Source organism: Stenella coeruleoalba (genome assembly GCF_951394435.1).
Source record: "Stenella coeruleoalba genome assembly, chromosome: 12".
Classification (NCBI taxonomy): domain Eukaryota; kingdom Metazoa; phylum Chordata; class Mammalia; order Artiodactyla; family Delphinidae; genus Stenella; species Stenella coeruleoalba.
In genome coordinates, this window is record NC_137158.1 from 13,473,165 (window position 1) to 13,492,097 (window position 18,933).

At 41.1% G+C, this 18,933-nt stretch overlaps 1 protein-coding gene across 3 annotated transcripts in view; it reads left to right on the forward strand.

The window, feature by feature from the left end:
* Window positions 1-411: 411 nt before the first annotated feature.
* Window positions 412-18,933, forward strand: part of LOC307195108 (unconventional myosin-VI) — a 121,242-nt gene continuing 102,720 nt past the window's right edge. The window contains exon 1 of one of the 3 annotated variants that reach the window (XM_079938861.1): window positions 412-738. The gene's annotated coding sequence lies outside the window, so the exon portion shown is untranslated. Of the gene's footprint in view, window positions 739-877; window positions 898-971; window positions 4,072-18,933 lie in introns of those variants that run through there. The other 2 variants (XM_079938863.1, XM_079938862.1) reach the window with 2 other exon arrangements.

Below are 18,933 nucleotides of genomic sequence, written 5' to 3' on the forward strand. Positions count from 1 at the left end.
AAGTTTGCTGCACAGGGAGGTTACTACCCTACTAAGGCAGCCCAACCCGGGGCGACCGGGGCTGCAGGCGAAGTCGCCTGCTCCCTCCCTCCGCAACGACGCCGCCTCGTCCCGCCCGCCCTCCCCACCTCTCGGGGTCCTCGCCCCCTGCCCGAACAACACTCCCCCTCCCGGAACGGATTCCCGCGGCGGCCGGACTGCACGCTGCCCGCACGCAGTCCACGGGGGTGCGCTGCAGGCGCCTGGAGCAATAACCCCCGCGAAGGAGGCCGTTTCGCGGGGGGGCAGGAACGAGGGCTGTGGGCCAGGCCCGGGACGGCCCCTCCCCGCGCCGCCGCGCGCCCTCCAGGTCCCGGAGGCTCGGCGCCGGGGGTCGGCGCGAGGACTGGCGGGGCGGCCCCGCGCCGAGCGCCCCCTCCCGGCGCGCCCGCGCCCGCGCCCGCGCCCCGCCCGCCGGCCCGCGGCGCCCCCGCCCCCTCGGGCTCTCCGTAGCCGTGACGTGCGCGCGGCGGGGCTGGGGACTCGGCGGGTTGCCGGCCGGCGGGCGGAGACGGACCCGGGATCTGTCCGAGCAGGAAGCGAGCTGGAGACCGGTCACCGCCGCCGCCCCGTCCCGGTGTCGGTCCGTGTCGTCGCCCTCTCTCCTCGCCCGCCACATCCCTCCCTCCTCCCCCCGCCCCACGCCTCACCGGCGACAGGTAGCCCCGCCGCCGCGCACCTGCCCTCGCGTTCGCACCGGTGAGTGCCCCGGGACGCCCGCGGTGGGGCGTCGGCGCCGGGGCCCCACTTCCCGGAGCCTCGCTCCCCCAACCTGGCCTTGCTTCGGGGCCTCCTCTCGCCGCCCGGGGCAGACGAGCTGGCTTGGTTCATCTCCCGGGGACGCCGGGGGTGAAGCAGGTGATGAGTGGGCCCGGGCGGCGGCGGCTCCCGGTAGCGCAGGGGTGGGTCTCATTTCCACAGGACAATGAGAGTCTTCTTTCAAGTCTGTTACCACCAGGATGCCTTCGGGTATCTTCTCTGGCTTCCAGGTAGAAGCTGAGCCCTCAGGTGTCCAGCTCTGACCTGGACGTCCCGTGATAGTTTTCTCTTTCGTAAACAGGCTTAAAATTCAGTGCAGGAATAGTGCTTTTTGTTCTGGGATGTGAGGATCAGCTGCTGTCCCAATTAGTTTAATCTTGTAGGAGCCCAGGTTGGGACTGTATAAAGCTGTATTTTTAGTCTTTAGTTGGTCAAGTATTTTGGGTACGTTAATTTATATATCTGCTACTGAACAAGAGATTTTTACATTTTTTAATTCCCAAAACTCTTTAAAACGATTAAAATGCTCAAACTCTGGGGTAAGAAAATAATTTGGTAGGGTTATTACTAGAACATCCGTGTCAGAATTATTTCCATACAGGTTTAGAAAACGTGTTACATTTTATCTGGGGTGAAGTTTGTAGTGGAGGAATGCTTAAATCCTAATCTAGAGATCTAAGGAGCTAGGAACACTGCCCCAATTTAATAGGCTGCTGTACGTGGTAGATAAAAGTTTTCCTTGTTATGCTCTGGCGGTGTAGATGCAATATAGCTAAATGTCGTCAGGGTTTGAGAGTTTAAAAGATTAATATTCTTAAGATTTAGCTGAGCACTGTTCACACGATAAAATGTGAATCTTGAACTTGGGCTGGTAATAGTCATGGTACAAAGGTTGACAGCAAAAGGACATTTCTGTACAAATTAACTAAGATGTCTTGGGTTGTGGTTTGCATTGGAAATTGTTTAGTGAAAAAATTACCTTGGTGTCTTTTACTATTAATTTTAGAAACACCACAAATTGGTCTATAGCCAGAGCTTGAAACAAAGCAGCCTTTTAAAATAACTCATTGACTTTTAAATATCCACCTCATTTAGAGTATTTTCAGTTGTGCAGAATTACTTGCATAGCGGTAAACAGAAGTTACTTTAGTCTTATTCAGGTTTGCCTGTTGCATTTGTATGTTCTGTGTGACATGCTATTTAATTGTTGGCTTTTTAAGTTACATTTTAGTTTTCAAAAACTGATTTTAAAAGGGAGTAATGGAAGTGATAAGCAACTTTAAGAAAAGATTATGATTAAAAACTCACTATGCATGTAATATTTAAAAGTATATATAATATACATATATTCTTCATTAGTACTTGGAAACGTGGACAAGAAAAATATAATAAGCTATTGCAATATTTAATGTAAATTCATGCAAGGTCTTAAAAATATCATAAATCATAACCCATGGAACTCATCTGAAATGGATTTTTTTCTCTGTTTATGTTTGTGTGATCAAGTTTTAAAATAACAGTGGCCAGGAAATCTGAGAGAAGCTGAAGGCTCTTTTTTCATCCTGTTGTGACTTTGCCTGGAGACTGTGGTGTATTATGTAGCCCATTGTTTAGACAACGGGCTGTCTCAGGGTTCTAAAAATACAACTAAAATTAAAAAAAAATTTGACTATGTGAGGTTTGAATAAATATAAGCACCCCAGACATTAAAAAAAAAAAATAACTGATTTTCAGTCTGCTGATAATTGAATCCCCATGTCTGTTATGTAAAATGTCAGTTTTATAAAGATGTTTAACCTTTGTGAATTTTTTATTTCTCTATATTAAAACATTTTAAGTAAAAGATTGAAAAATGTATGACAAGTGTAATAAATCTCATACAGTTTAATTTTGATCCTTACAATGAGACATTTGGTAGTAATGTGACTGGCCCTTTAGTAGGATACGATCGTCACCCATTTATTAGGCATCTGCCATAATCAGAACACTAACTGAGGAACTTGATCTGCAAAATAGTTTTCAAGGTTGGTGGTCTTGTCCTTTTTACACATGAGGAAATTTAGGCTCAGAGAATTGAATATTTGCTCAAGGTCATGAGGTCATGTAGCTCCAGGGAGAGTCTGGATTCACACCCAAGTCTTCTGACCATAAAACCTCAGTCCTTTCCACCAGAGCAGGTTGCCTTAATCTCAGTGCAATTGGTAGACTCTTCTGGTAAACCTGCAGAACTGGTATTGTGTTAAAGAATGTAACTGGAGGTTTGAACAAGGTACAGAGAAGTGACATTAAGAAGGGCCAGGAATGGGGCTCAGAATTAATTTTGAATTCTGTGTCTGTTTCTTCATTCTTAAGTAGACAGCCTTGAACAGTGATATGATGTTGCTTTATCATTTCTGGGGTAAATTCCAGAATATTATACATACTGTGCACTTTTAATTTTGATGGGCTGTAGGAACTAGAATTAGGCTGTAATGTAACACTGGTTTTCATTGTAGCTTAAGTGAATAATGTAATGTACCTGGTTAGGGTAGAACTTAAAAATGAGATAGGTTATTGCCTGTAAATGCAGTAGCTGCCTTTTAAATGTTATGTAATTAACTGTGTAATACTAAGGGGAAAAATGGTTTTCAGATTCTGATTAAATTGTGACCTGTTAGATCAGGACAATTTTTTTTTTTTAATGTCCTGTGTTTATTTCAGGAATGTCCCTTGAGCTGTAATAGACACAAAGAACAAAGTGAGCACACAAAGTCCATCTTTTGTAGCAAATGAGTCATTTCAGCAGTAGAATGTAGTTGGGTAAATGAACAGAAAATTGGTAGGAAGGCTCAGTTGGGTGACTTCTGTTACGGGTATGTCTTTGTTTTGAACTATTAGGAAGGATACTCATATTCAACTGTAAATACAAAACCATCATCCAAGGGCTTAATGTAAATTATTAATGGATGATCTGTAACACATCTGCTTTCGTGTGTGTGTGTGTGTGTGTGTGTGTGTGTGTGTGTGTGTGTAGATAATCAAGAACTAACTAAAGTTAAATAAGCTTAATTCTGTTTTTGAGGCATTATATAATGTTCAGAGGAACCAGGATGTTCTGCATTTAAAACAGTTATGCTTTTATTTGACAGATTTAGTGGACTGTTAATAATCTTAAAATATAAGTATATCGTCCTACTTATGGTTTTCAAAAATAAGCTTTCTTTTCTCATTGAGTAGTGTAAGAATGACATAGTGGTTTGAGAAATGACCACAAGTCCAGCAAAAGTTCTCCCTGTGAGTACTGAAGTATGGGAAGTAAAACCAGAACAGATCTGGCATCTTTAGAAACCTTGCTAGTGTTGAAGAGAGGGGAAGTCCTTTTCTATTTATAAAACCTGTCTCTTCCAGTGAAACCAAAATACTGAAGCACATTCCTTAGGTGATATTCACATGCCTGCTGAGTAATGTGGGCAAAGCAAGGTGGTGCTCCTGGCAAAACCACAGGCATCTTTTATGCACCTTACATCACTTGTCATTTTATTTGAAGGTAACCTGCTGCTTAAGCTTTACAAGGTAAGGTATTACATATCACAGAATTTAAAAAATTTCTGTTATATGTGGATGAGCATCTTTTTCAACAGATATTTATCGATGGTTCATTGTGTTTAAAATATAGCTGTTGATGGGAACTGGTTCTTCCCTGTTGTGGCAGATCTTTGGATCTAGGAAATAGGAGGAGTGGGACAGATGTGAAAAGAAAGATAAACAGAAACATCCATTTAAAACCTGAAGCTGTTTATGTCAGAAGTTAACACCCTACATGAATGACGCTTTACTCTTTTGGAAATCGTTTTATGTACATTTGGTCCTAGAACAACTTGATGAAGTAGATGTGGTACATCTGTTCTTACTCTGCACATGAGAAAATGGAGACACAAAGATAAGTACTTTGTTCAAGGTCACATGTGAGGCTGCTTAGAAGCGTCACTGAGAATGGAACTGCTATCTGTGTGTTCCCATGGAGTCCTCCCTCCCCCAGGTCTCTAACTCCTAGGTTTAGTAAGGGTTAACCTCTCAGCAGTGACTTATTTCATTTTGTGGATTTAATTCAGATGGTTCAGGCAATTCTGAATAGTCAGGATAGCTAAAGTGATAATTATTAAATATGTAGTTACACTTTTTTCTTCTTGTTTTTTAACGTAAGGTAGAAGGTGAGCATGATGTAGTATTATGGAACTACTTGAACATTTTTAATAGATTGATGGAGTCGAGGTTGGTAATTAACTTTTCTAGTAGCAGTGTTTTTAAGGGAAAGCCAACAATTAGTTTTAAAAAAGAAAAATATTCTGGAGGAATTTTGAAAATAAGTTTTATTATTTGGTACATTGATATTGATCTGATTATTCTTGCTTTTGTAAAGACTTGCTAATGAGCTAAGGTGTGTCTCAGTTGGTACCTTTATGCCTTCATTCATTTCACAGATATTTGAGTGTCTGTCATGGGCCAGGCACTGTTCTGAGTGCCGACGATAAGGTGATAAAACCAAGTCCTTGTACTGAGTGACATTTTGTTGTTGTTTTGAATTAAGTTAATTATAGACTCATCATTCTAGTATGTGATTAACAGGGCTGACCCTAAAGTTGGGAAATAGTTGTCAAAGTGGTACAATTTGAGGGCTACTAAAAGCCTCATTTGCTCTAAAATATTCTGCTCCTGGCCTTTAGTCCACTGAGTTACAGCACTGTTACCAGTTGCTTCCTGATATATAAGAATATATTCCATCTTTTATCACAGTTTCAGGAAATAAGGCTGAGAGAAAGTAAATGGGACCCAGGACTGATAATGTTGGCTTTCGTAAGAGAGTGGGTTGGCAAAGTATAATTTTAGTAGCCGCTGTTGTTTATTGAGCTCTTGCTGTGTGGCAGGTACCATGTCAAGCAAGTATTTTATGTACGGTAGCTCAGTTAATCACTATGTCGGACTTCCCTGGTGGCACAGTGGTTAAGAATCCGCCTGCCAATGCAGGGGACATGGGTTCGAGCCCTGGTCAGGGAAGATCCCACATGCCGCGGAGCAACTGAGCCCGTGCACCACAACTACTGAGCCTGCGCTCTAGAGCCCGCAAGCCACAACTACTGAACCTGCAAGCCACAACTACTGAGCCCATGCACCTAGAACCCGTGCTCCGCAACAAGAGAAGCCACCGCAATGAGAAGCCCGCGCACTGCAACGAAGAGTAGACCGCGTGCAGCAACGAAGACCCAACGCAGCCAAAAATAAATAAATAGAAGACATTAAAAAAAAAATCACTATGTCACCTTAATGCCACATGCACTTGGCATTAAGACTCTCGTGTCTTAGGAGAGAGAGGCACAGGGATGTTAAACTCGCTCAAGCTCCCAGCCAGTACTTGGTGGAGCTGCGATTGGATCCCTTGTCGTCCTTAGCATGTGGTTGTAGGTACTCATGTGGAAAGAGTGCGGGTAGACTTGCGACGTGCCACCAGTATGTCATGGCACACCATGTAGGTGGAAGGGCTTGGTGAGCGAGGGATGGGTGCGGTGGGAGTTGGGGGGATGGGGCGTTATTGCTTGCCCAACTGCTGGCCCCTCAGGCTTAGCCTCTGTATTCCAGCCCCCAGGTTCCAGAGTTGCATTTGTGCATAAGTGCTTGCTTGTCCGCCTCCAGGGTAAGAGGACAGGCAGAGGTGAGGGGATCCTGGTTTTGCCACTTATTAGCTGGGTCAGATTACTTAGTTTCTCTGGGCTTCAGTTAGTAAAATGGGGGCTACAATATTACTTACCTGGTGTGGTTCTCGTGAGGACTGGATTGGACACTAATACATGGAAAGCACATATCACACTGGCACATAGCTAGTGTCCATTATTATTGTTACTGTTTTGGCTGCTTTTTCTTTTCCATGTTTAATGTGGAATGCTCATCCAAAAGGAAAAAAGCTGTGTATTGGAGATTTGGGTGAAATCTTGAAGTTGACCAGTTTCAAGTAGTTCTGAAATTTAGGTGCGTACCAAGAATTATCCGGGGAACTAGTAAAAACACGTCAGAGAGATGTGGGTGGGGCATGGGCAGTAGCATTTTAACAAGTTTCTCAGTTGATTTATTTGTGTACCAACAGTTGAGAACCACTGGTTGAAAGCTTTTCTTCATCCTCTGCTTTGGGAGGGTGTTGGCAATAACAGCAAAAAGTTGCTCTGATTAACCAGGCAGCATATGGTAAAAGGAAGTGAAATATCGGTTACCAGAATCTCTTCATTGATTTTCTTTCTTCTTTTAAGCTTATTTGGAGCTCATAGCATTTATCTTGAGATGACAATGCGGTGTTAAATTTCACACCTAAATTTAATTGTAGTGAGTATTTCAACTTATTAACCAGCTTCATTTGGAAGTGAGCTACTTATATTTAATTTTTAAACGACTATACAAATAGCAGTAACATATAAGTAATGCTCGTTTAGATCTTAAGACCTTTTTGAACTATTTGTTTGGTTGCACTGGGTCTTAGTTGTGGCACGCAGACCCCTTAGTTGTGGCATGCGGACTCTTGGTTGTGGCATGCATGGGGGATCTAGTTCCCCAGCCAGGGATAGAACCCGGGCCCCCTGCATTGGGAGTGCAGAGTCTTATCCACTGTGCCACCAAGGAAGTCCCCTTTTTAATTGGATTTCTTTAGATAATGTACTGTTTTGAATAACTAGACTTGGTCTTGTTAGCCACAGCAGGCGAGGTCCCAGCAGGAAAGAGATATCATCCCGGATGGTGCAGATGAAGAGACTGCAGGGGCAGGGAGCAAGCATGGGGTGGTGAAGCACCCAGGGAATAGCAATGGTGAGAAGCCCTTCACTCTCTGGAGGTCTCGGAAGCAGAGAGCTGGCCTTGAGGAGGAGGCTGGGTGGGGCTGAGGCTTTGAGGCGGCCCGGTGGGGAGGGGGGAAGATCCCTGGCTGGTGACTTTGCTAGAAGGCAGCTGGGGAGCCTAGGTTAGCCTAGCTCTGTGCCGGCTTATCCTGCCAGGGCAGGGGCAGAGCAGAACAGGGGTGGAGGTGCAGTGGAGCAAGTGGAGGATAACTCGGGCATCGATTGGAACCTTTGGGAATTTGTAGCATTGCCTTGGTGCATTTTAAATCGCTTGTAGCATTGTGATATATCTGCAAAGTGCTTGAGACTACCTGTCTTTTTTCTTTTTTTTTTTTTTGTCGTATGCGGGCCTCTCACTGTTGTGGCCTCTCCCGTTGCGGAGCACAGGCTCCGGACGCGCAGGCTCAGCGGCCATGGCTCACGGGCCCAGCCGCTCCACGGCATGTGGGATCTTCCTGGACCGGGGCACGAACCCGTGTCCGCTGCATCGGCAGGCGGACTCTCAACCACTGCGCCACCAGGGAAGCCCTCACTTTCTCATTTAATCAAACAGTTATTTCAGGAAATTTGATGATCCATGTAACCCGATGAAAAACATAATCTAGGTCGGTTAACATAAAGCACTTTTATTAATATGTTGTTATGCCTTAATGAGGTTTTCTGAAATTTTCTTCATCAGGTAGTCTTGTTGTGATAGAATAAATGTTTTTCATTAAAAATAGCTTTTAATAAGTTTAAAATATTTTGGCAAGAAAAGTCCCTTGCCTTCTGGAAATTATACTTCCCGTTCACCTGGACTCTTGAGCGCAAGAACACCAGGGCACAGTTCATAGAAGTTGGACTCTTATGACATAATTGTTCTTCCTCCTCAAGTCCTTTTAAAGACGCATTAAATTCCTGTATAAATCTGTCGCAGTTTGCTGTTATTCAACTGTCTTCTGCTAATGCCAGTTTTACCTAGTTAATCTGATATCTGGCTAAAAGTCTAAGTCCATGCTCTTCAGTTTGGATAGATTTCTGAGGATTACTAAAGAAAAACATTTCTCTCCTTAAAGAGATGGTATGAAGGTCCCTAGTGTCTGAGCATTACTCCCCCCAAAACAATTAGAATAGTTGATATGTCTTCTCTTGAGGGTTCCGGGGGAAAAAGAGTCCAAGATTGTACTCAGATTAAGCAGCAGCTAGACTGGGTCTTGTTCACAGTTTCCAGAAAAGGAGAGCAAATTAATCAGTCACCAGCACCTGGCTATGAGACTTGACCATACAAGTAAAGGCTACATGTAAATGTTATATTTGGGTTTTGTTTTGTTTTGTTTCATTTTTTGGAACAAATAAGTGTCTCAGCTTGTCTTTAAAAGAGTATGGTGGAAAACAGAAAAAGGTTTGGAATAAGCAAAATAGCTCCTATGCTTGGAAATCATACATTTAGATTTTATTTTTCTGTAAGTGGGCCTTTTTCTTTCTTTAAAAGGGGAGAGTTCAAACTTTTGTGGAATCTTCTGAAAACGTATTGTTTATTTCGATTTGATGCTGATAGAATTAGTATCCCGCAGGAAAGAATTGAGGCTGTCGGTTTTTCCTTGTTATGCTCTTTGAATTTCCCTGATTTGAGGATTGAGTTCTTCCAGAGAGAACTTTTCTCTGGTTCCTTGTTATTTTTTTTCTAAAATTAGATGAAAGAGCTGTGTTTTGGTTTGTGGGCAAGATTTGCTGTCTGTTATCCTGGTATTTTGCAGAAGAACAAAGTATACATGTGTGTGTGTTTTGAAGAGGAATGAATTAGTTTCTCTGCTTTTCTGGTCTGTCATTATTGAGTTGAAGATGAGAACAGCAAGACGGTTTATGTATCTGTTGTGCTTGATGGGAGGGGAGGAGAACTGAATGAATTTGAACATATGACCAGATTCACTTCAGATGTTTTAGAAGCCAGAGAAAAAAAGTTCAGTCAGAATTTTGTATTTTCTAGGGATAGATTCTACTGATAAGTTTGTTTTTTTGAAGGGGGGGTGCAGCATAAATTAGGAATTTATAAACTAGTTTAATTTGGTGATTTTAATGAGTTATTAGCAAAAATGGAGATAGTCTTACGGCTGCACACAAGAATGCTAGTGTGTCAGAAGGTGGTCTATTATTTATTAAAAGTGTGCTTCTGGAACTGGTCCAGAATCTCATGCACTTTGGTCCTATTCTCTACGATTCTGTTTGGCAGCAACATTGACCTAGATTATTTTCGGGACATACAGACACCTGAGTACATCAGCAAGCTTGAACAGTGGAAGGTGGCCATATATTATGACGATGCTTTGAAGGAGTGGCCCCAAATGACCCTAGAACAGTACGGTTCTAATAGTTCTTGAGGGCCAGTGATATGCCACCACTGGGTACTTTACAGTCCTGGTCTCATTTAATTCTAATGGTGACCCGTGTGGTGGCTTTTCTTACCCCATTTTGCAGCTGAGAGAACTGAGGTCTAAGTAGCTTGCTGAGGTGACACAAGTAGTGAGAGGCAGGGCTGAGAGGACGTTCAGGTGGCCTGGATCCAGAGCCTTTGCCCGATTTAGAATTTTAGGTTACCTTTCTCTGTGTGTTCTTTTAAAGAGTCAACAAACCCTTCAGGATTAAGCTGTTCTTCCTTCTCTGTCTAAATAAGGGTGGTAACACCCTGACACTCGGGCGGCAGTTGCTTGATGTCAAGTTCAGGGCGCATAGGTCCTCTGCAACACCCTTGGGTATCCCCGCCCGCTGGTCCTTGCTGTTCAGAGGGCTCCAGCCTCTCCTAGGACTGATGAGAAGGGGGACTTTGTGGACAGGTAGGGTCTAAACCCTTCTGGATGCGTTTTAAACCCCTGAACAACTACCCCTTTTACTCACATCATTAATTTGCTTTAAACAAATGTATTGCTGTAAAGTTTTGTGTAAATTAAATAAATAACTAAATTATATATATTTTTATTATCCTTGGAAAGCTGCTTGTTTAAAGGATCCCGACAGTGACTTCTTCTGTAAAGGGAAGAATCTTTTTGTCAAACAAATGATTGTTTTCTAGATTATACTAACAAGTATGGATCTTTCCCATGTTACCTTTGCATAAACATGGGTGATTTGGCTAAACACACATTTCATATAAATATGCCTAAATTCAGTGTGACTTCATATTGTGCTTGGTACTGTTAATAAAGAGGGATTGGTTAATGGTTTTCTTTTTTTAAAACAGATGCTATTTGTTGAATTTGTACTAAAATGTACTATAGTAGGCTTATCTCGACTAAGAATAATGTTCTTTTAAGCAGTAGATTGAGGTTCAATATATAGCACAACAGTAAATTCTTTTTGTGTCATAAAATTTATTAGGTAAATGTTAATGTTCTGTTTAAATGCTAAAATTGGTGTTTTACGAGTCTGAAATACATTCTCTGAAAATAACAGGCAAAGTTTAGAGTGAGAGTTTTTTAAAAAAATTGTTATGGTTGAAAGGCAGACAAGCTGTTGTTTGGAAAACATAATTTTCATGTAGCCCTGGGTGAAATATTTATTTCCTGTACCTAATACCTTGCTAATGAGGCTGTGAACCCAGTTCCATTGTAATCTGTGTTCTGTCCCTGAACATGCAACAGAGACTACTCTGTAACCTCCTAATTAATAGATCCAGTGGCCTCATTTAGATCATTATTCTTTTCCAACCTCTTCGGCTACTGAGCAACTAATCTTCCTTGAATTCTTTCTTCTGAGCGCCTGTGGTCATGCACTTCGCAGGTCTCCAGTTTGGTTTTTACTGCGTGATTTTGTCGGCCCATGTGTTTACTGTTCATGTGTCATAAAATCCTGTGCGTGGCACTTTGCTCTACTTGCTCTGTTCTTATATCTGATAATTATATCAGCTCCATGCTTCTGACTCTTATGCAGAATTCCCCCCAGATTTCTTTTTTTTTTTAAATTAATTTATTTTCGGCTGTGTTGGGTCTTCGTGGCTGCGCGTGGCTTTCTCTAGTTGCGGTGAGCAGGGGCTACTGTTTGTTGTGGTGCGTGGGCTTCTCATTGCGGTGGCTTTTTTTGTTGCGGAGCACAGGCTCTAGGCGCACGGGCTTCAGTAGTTGTGGTGCATGGGCTCAGTAGTTGTGGCATGCGGGCTCTAGACCACAGGCTCAGTAGTTGTGGTGCATGGGCTCAGTAGTTGTGGCTCGTGGGCTTCGTTGCTCCGCGGCATGTGGAATCTTCCCGGACCAGGGCTCGAACCCGTGTCCCCTGCATTGGCAGGCGGATTCTTAATCACTGCGCCATCAAGGAAGCCCAATTCCCCCCAAATTTCTTTCTGTATAATCTTGACCAGCATTTCCAAATTGATGCTCCAGACATCTTAAAATTTCACATACTTCCTTCAGAGCCCTCCTCGCAGAAACTGCCTCTCCTCCTGTTTCCCTTATGATGCCCTCATTACCCTAATTGTTCATGCTCAGAAATTTTACTCATGTTTTCCCGTTTCACTTGTCATATTCTGTCAGTTGCCAAACCCTGTTCCGCTTCCGGAAGGTTGGCCGTCACTTTCCTCCCCCTCTGACCGAGTGCTGGCCTCACTCCTTTTTCTCTCATACGTAGTTCCCTACGTTTGGCCCTTTCCCTCAGTGTACAGTCTGTCCTGTGCATTGCCGTTAGAGTTCCATTTCAGAGTAGAAATCTGATTGTAATAATCCCTTGCTCAATAAGAATCCCTGTTAGCCCTTTATTAATACATTGGATGGTCCAGACTTTCACTGTGGGATCTGAAACCCTTTGAGGCCTGATCTTTGCCCCACATTTCCACCTCAGTACTCGTCACACTTCTGCCATTGTCCTGTGCTCTGGCCCCATCGACCTGTTCCGCAGACATGTCCCCGTTCTCCCACCTCCTTACTCTTGTTCAAACAGGCCTTTGTCTGGAGTACTTTCCTTTAGTCAGGCTTACCCATCTCTCAGGACCTGCTTGAATTAAATCTTTCAAAGTCGCTTTCCCCAGTTTACAGTTTGGAAGTACACCTGTATTATAGTATTCATCACCAGTTATGTAATATATGTGTATCTTCTTTCATTCCCCACTACTCATCCTAGATCGTGAATGACTGGAGAGTATATGCACTGCCAGCAAATGATTTGGTGAAGTTTTATGTAGATCAGCAGATGTCAGAGGTCTTCGGACTTCTTTACACTCTTAATTATTGAGGACTCTGTAAAGATTTTGCTTATCTACTTGGTTATACCTATTGATATTTACTGTATTAGAAACTTTAAAAATATTTAGTCTATTTAAAGATAATAATATATGCATTTTAACAGAAATGACATATTTTATGGAAAATAGTTACTTTCCAAAACAACAATGAGTGAAAAGAGTGCCACTATTTTACGCTTTTGTAAAACTCCTTCATGTCTGACTTAATAGGAGATAGCTGGGTTGTCATATCTGCTCATGAATTCAGTTTGTTGCATTAATAGAAGATAGCTGGGTTGTCATATCTGCTCATGAATTCAGTTTGTTGCATTAATAGAAGATAGCTGGGTTGTCATATCTGCTCATGAATTCAGTTTGTTGCATTATTTTTTTTTTTTGTTGAACTGTGTATGAAGAAAATCTTCCCTCACGTAGATATCTCATTGGGAAAGGAGATATTAGCTTGACCTTTTCAGTTAATGGTGTGTATATTCTTCGATCCTTCACCACCACTAACCAAGTGGTAATTTCTTAAAGTTCCAAAGTGGAATTTTAAGCCATATCAGTGAATTTTCTATACCCTGTTACATTAAAATCCATTGTCCAGTTTTGCACTTTGAATGGATCTTTTACCCACATGTGGTTTTACAATATGGTGTAATGGTCACTTGGAACATACTGTTCCACTGAGTTATGCAGATCTTCGAAATATATGTAATATATTTTGATCTCATCAGAAAAGTCTTTTAAGTATTTAAGCTTAAACAGTATAAGCTGTTGTACGTTCAAGGTGGCAGATGTGGGTTTTCCCAGATTCTGCTTTCACTTGAATCTTATCATTGTCAACAAGTACTGTCAGTTGCTTTCCTTGATGTGACAGCCTTCACTCAAAAAACAAACAAGGGGGGTGGGAGGGAGGGAGACGCAAGAGATATGGGAACATACGTATATGTATAACTGATTCACTTGGTTATAAAGCAGAAACTAACACACCATTGTAAAGCAATTATACCCCAATAAAGATGTTAAAAAAAAAACCAAACAAAACCTTGTTTGCCAAAAACTCAAGCTTGAATAACCAAGGTTTGTTAGTCATTCTTTGCAGTGAAAATAGTGTTTCATGAAAAAGAGTCAGTTCCTGAAGGTTACAGCTCAAACACTCCCGGCAATATTTTCCTTGGGGCAACATCATACCTTGTTTTACAGTGGAAGTAGTTTATGCACAATCCCCATTTTGTCATATAGAGTATTAAAAAGATGTGTATTTGAGGATCAAAATGTAATAAAACCAATACATTTTACTGCTTCATCAGAGGTATTCTTTTTCTTATTGAACTATAGTTGACTTACAGTGTTGTGTTAATTACTGCTGTACAGCAAAGAGATGCAGTTACACACACACACACACACACACACACACACACACACACACACACACACGCACACACACACACACACACAGAGTCCTTTTTTAATACTCTTTTCCAGTACGGTTTATCACAGGATATTGAATAGAGTTCCCTGTGCTGTACAGTAGGACCTTGTTGTTTATCCATCCCGTATATAATCATTTGCATCTGCTCATCCCACACTCCCAATCCATCCCTCCCCCACTCCCCTTCCCCTTGGCAGCCACCAGTCTGTTCTCTGTGTACATGATTCTGTTTCATCGATAAGTTCATTTGCGTCATATTTTAGATTCCACATATAAGTGATATCATATGGTATTTGTCTTTCTCTGTCTGACTTACTTCACTAAGTATGATCATCTCTAGTTGCACATCAGAGGTGTTCTTACGTGAGGCAGCATCCTTTTGACTGTGACAGCAGTGACCACTGCTACAATTTGGTGCCCCTGCCTTGATTTTAGCTAAAGTGGTAGAAGTTTTACCCATCATTGGTTCTGCATTATTAGGGCAAATGTCTTAGTATTACTTTAAAAACAGTTTTGACCTTGTTGACTCTGCAAGGGTCTCCGGGATCTCCAGAGGTTCATTGGCCACACTTGGAGAACCGCTGGTCTAGATCATCGTCCACTGGAGTTGTGTGTTCAGGTTTTCTGTAGACCAGACCTAGAGCCTGGACAGTTAGAATCAGACATTACCCCCCAGTTAATTTAATTCCAATTCCTTATCAAGAAGTTGAGGAAGCCAAGGTTTTGAGAGGTTAAGAGACTTGCTAAGGTCATACAGCCAAATTAGTGGCAGAACTGAAAAGATAATTCCTCTTAATTCAGGAATACCTCTTAATTCAGAATTCATTTTTTCTATCAGTATTGTGCAGTTTAAAAATTTAGAGGTAATTTCAGAGATATTTTGTATAAAGCTATGGCTAGAAAATAAGCATTTCTTTTTAAGCTATAGTATGGATACTGTCCGATAGAATTCTTAGGGGATAGATTTTTGAACTTTGTGACCCAGAACTCTGGGATCAGATTGCATCTATTTTTTTCACCTCTTTTTTTCATCTAGTTGACTGTGAAATTGCTTGCTGTGATCAGACGGAAGATTAAGTGAGAAATTGAGATAATTCAGCAATTAGTGTATAATCATTTCTAAGAAAAAACTCAGTTATTTACCGTGGTAAAAATCAATATCATCAGTTTGACATTTGAGAGAGCAGGATATGATTATATAGAAAATTGAAAAGTAATTGAGCATCTTTTGGAGAGTATTTTATTTTTTAATAAATCTTTATTGGAGGATAATTGAATACTGTGTTAGTTTCTGTTGCACGACAAAGCGAATCAGCCATATGCATACATGTGTCCCCATATCCCCTCCCTCTTGCGTCTCCCTCCCACCGTCCCTATCCCACCCCTCTGGGTGGACACAAAGCACCGAGCTGGTCTCCCTGTGCTATGCGGCTGCTTCCCACCAGCTATCTGTTTTACATTCGGTAGTGTATATATGTCGATGCTACACTGGAGTTCCTAGGCTATTGGGTAGAGCTGGGTCTTGGTGCTGAGATGAGGAACTGCGTGAGACCTCACTCTGATGAATATTCCCTGGAGTCTGAGGTTCTCTGTTAGTCCAGTGGTTCAGACTCAGAGCTCGCACCGCAGGAGCTTCAGGCCCGCCCCCGGGCTCGTGAACCGAGTTCCTGCAAGCCACCGGTTCACTTTGGGGTTCCTCCTGTCTCCTTGGGCATCGAAGTCCCCTACCAGCGGCTGGCAGGCGCCCGAGTTGTGGGGAGACGCTAACTCCGCATCTTTTCACACCGCCATCTTGACTCCGCCTCCTTGGAGAGTATTTCTTTGAAAAATCATTTTATTGTGGAAAGTTTTAAGCGTATTCAGAAAAGAAGAGCATGTGAACCCCTATGTACCATCACCCAGATTCATCAGTTAACAACTCATGGCTAATCTTATTTTACTTTTTTAAAAAAAATCTAATTATTCCCCCTCCCCCTGCATTATTTTGAATCAAATTCCAGATATCATTTAATTCATCATCTATAAGCATTTCAGTATGTAGGAGAGAGTACTTCCTAAAACTTGTAATTAGGGGGTTTGGTATCTAAAATAAGTTTGAATTAACCTCTCAGAGGTCTTTTCTAGCCTAACCAACAAAGCCGGAAACACACAAAAACCTCCTCTTTATACCCTGTCATCTCCTTGTTCTTTTGCCTTATTTCTCTTTCCCTTACTATACAAATTTCTACTAGCTGTTTCTGTTTTTCCTCTGTTCACTCTTTTATTCACTGCAGTATCATTTCTGCTTCAACTACTGTATACTGAAACTGCTCCGACAGTGCCCTTCCCATTTTCAAATCCATTAGCTTATTTTCAGTTATCAGCCTCTTCTGAACCACTTGATGATGCTGACAAACCTCTTGTTCAGACTTCTTTCTCCTTTGGTAAAGTCCTCTCTCCCAGGGTGCTTGCTACCTTTCTGTCTACTTTTCCGCATCGTTCCTTTCTCCCCTATTCTTCCTTTAAAATGTCAGGTTTCTGGCCTCAGTCTTGTCTCTCTTTTACTTATATTAGTGATTCTCTATTCTGTCAGACTTGGGACCCCTTTTTCAAAACAATTGTTTTGTAATACCCCATTTACTACACTGAAATTAAACAATCTACACATACATGTGTATGCATACCTATATACATGTATAATTAAGAATATAGTGATGTAACAAAGAAGTAATTATTATTTGCATTTATCACAAATGTAATATATTAATAAACAATATAATATACATATAACTTAAATATATATTTTATATTAATTAGGTATTAATGCACGTATTTCAGTATGTGAAAGCTTAGATGCTCTTATACTGTAAGTCAGAACAAAGTAATCAGGCTCTAGCATCCGTATGTAAAGTAGTCATGAATGCAGCTACTGCAGATTAGACTACTGTAGAGGTATGTTATATTGGTGACTCAAATACCACGATCAGCATTGCTCTGTAACATGGTTTTCTCTGAAATAATAAACATCTTTTGGTAAGGACCCAAATAAAAGACAGTCTTCTCTCAATTTATGTGATATTTTATTTCTGGAAAACTCAGTATATATTAAAACAGTGCAAAAATATTTTAGATTTGATTCTGGGCTCTACTATCTTCTCTAAGTTTGCTATGTATTTTGCCTTCTATATATCATTAATGGCATCAGAATAATTTGAAGTAAAATGTAAAAAGCTCTTTATACCCTTTCCACAGGAGCCATATCAGTTTGAACTGTCCTTTTAGACACTTGTTTTGGCTGCATTAATTTTATTGGATCATCTTCTTTAATTCATTCTTGAATGATATATAACTGTCTTCAAGTGAGACACTGAGACTTTTAAATTGAGTAGAAAATACAAATAATTAGTGAAATTATAAAAACATTCTGATGTAAATTAGAAAATATGAGAGTTGTAAATAGTATATATGTAGTCCTTCCTTCCTTCCTTCCTTGAGCCTGCTTCTTCCATCTTTCAGATTTACAATTAAAAAATTTTTTTTTATTTATTTGGCTGCGTCGGATCTTCGTTGTGGCCCGCGGGCTCTTCATTGCTGCATGCGGGCTTCCCTAGTTGCAGTGTGCGGGTTTCTTTCTAGTTGTAGTGCGTGGGCTCCGGAGAGCACGGGCTCTTCGTTGCAGCATGTGGGCTCTCTAGTTGTGGTGCACGGGCTTACTTCCCCTGCGGCATGCGGGATCTTAGTTCCCTGACCAGGGATCGAACCTGCATCCCCTGCGTTGGAAGGCGGATTCTTAACCACTGGACCACCAGGGAAGTCTCTGTGGTTCTTTTTAAAAATAGCACATGATTCACAGATTCCACTCAAATTAATAGCCGTTCATTGCACTTAATAATGAATTTATTGAGGACTTTTTAAAAGGCCTTATCTGTTGCAAAATGCATAAATAACTTTTTATATATACTTTTAGAATATTAAGGTGCCAATAATCTGCCCTATTTTGGATCTGAATTTAAATACAAGAATTTTTCTTTGTTTTACAAGAGAGATCTGCCCCAGATGTAGATAATCTTTTTTTTTTTTTTTTTTTTTTTTACCTTCAAGGGGATTGTGAGTCTGAGAATGAAGAAAGGTTAGAAGTAAATTATTGCCATAAAATATGTTGTTTTGCCATAAAGAGATACTAGCGAGAGAGATTGTCATAAAGGTACATAAAGAGATTCCTATTTGAAAAGATGGCCAGAAATAATGTTATCATGTTTATTATTATAGAGTTAAGTATCTGTTGTGCTCTATTTAGTATTTGAACTTCTAAACTACTCCTTTTTATATATGCTTAGTTTTATAGACATTTTCCCATGACTATTATTTGTGTAACTGAAAGCTAGATGTGTTTTAATTGATTTATCTTTCCTGATTTTTTTGATGTCAAATTGACAGTTTAGCTGAACCTTGACAGATAAAAATATAAAGAATCTTAGTGTTGTAAACAACGGTAGTGTAGATGGCTTTGCCCAAGAAATGTATAGAAATATAGACTTACAAGATACGCATATAAGTTAGCAATGCTTTTCCTTACAAAAGTTTTCTTTGAAAAAGGATTCTGCAAAGTGCCCTTTTACTGGCCTCTGCTAAGGTGTGTATATATATTCCAAGAAATTGATTAATGAACAAAAGGGAAAGAAATG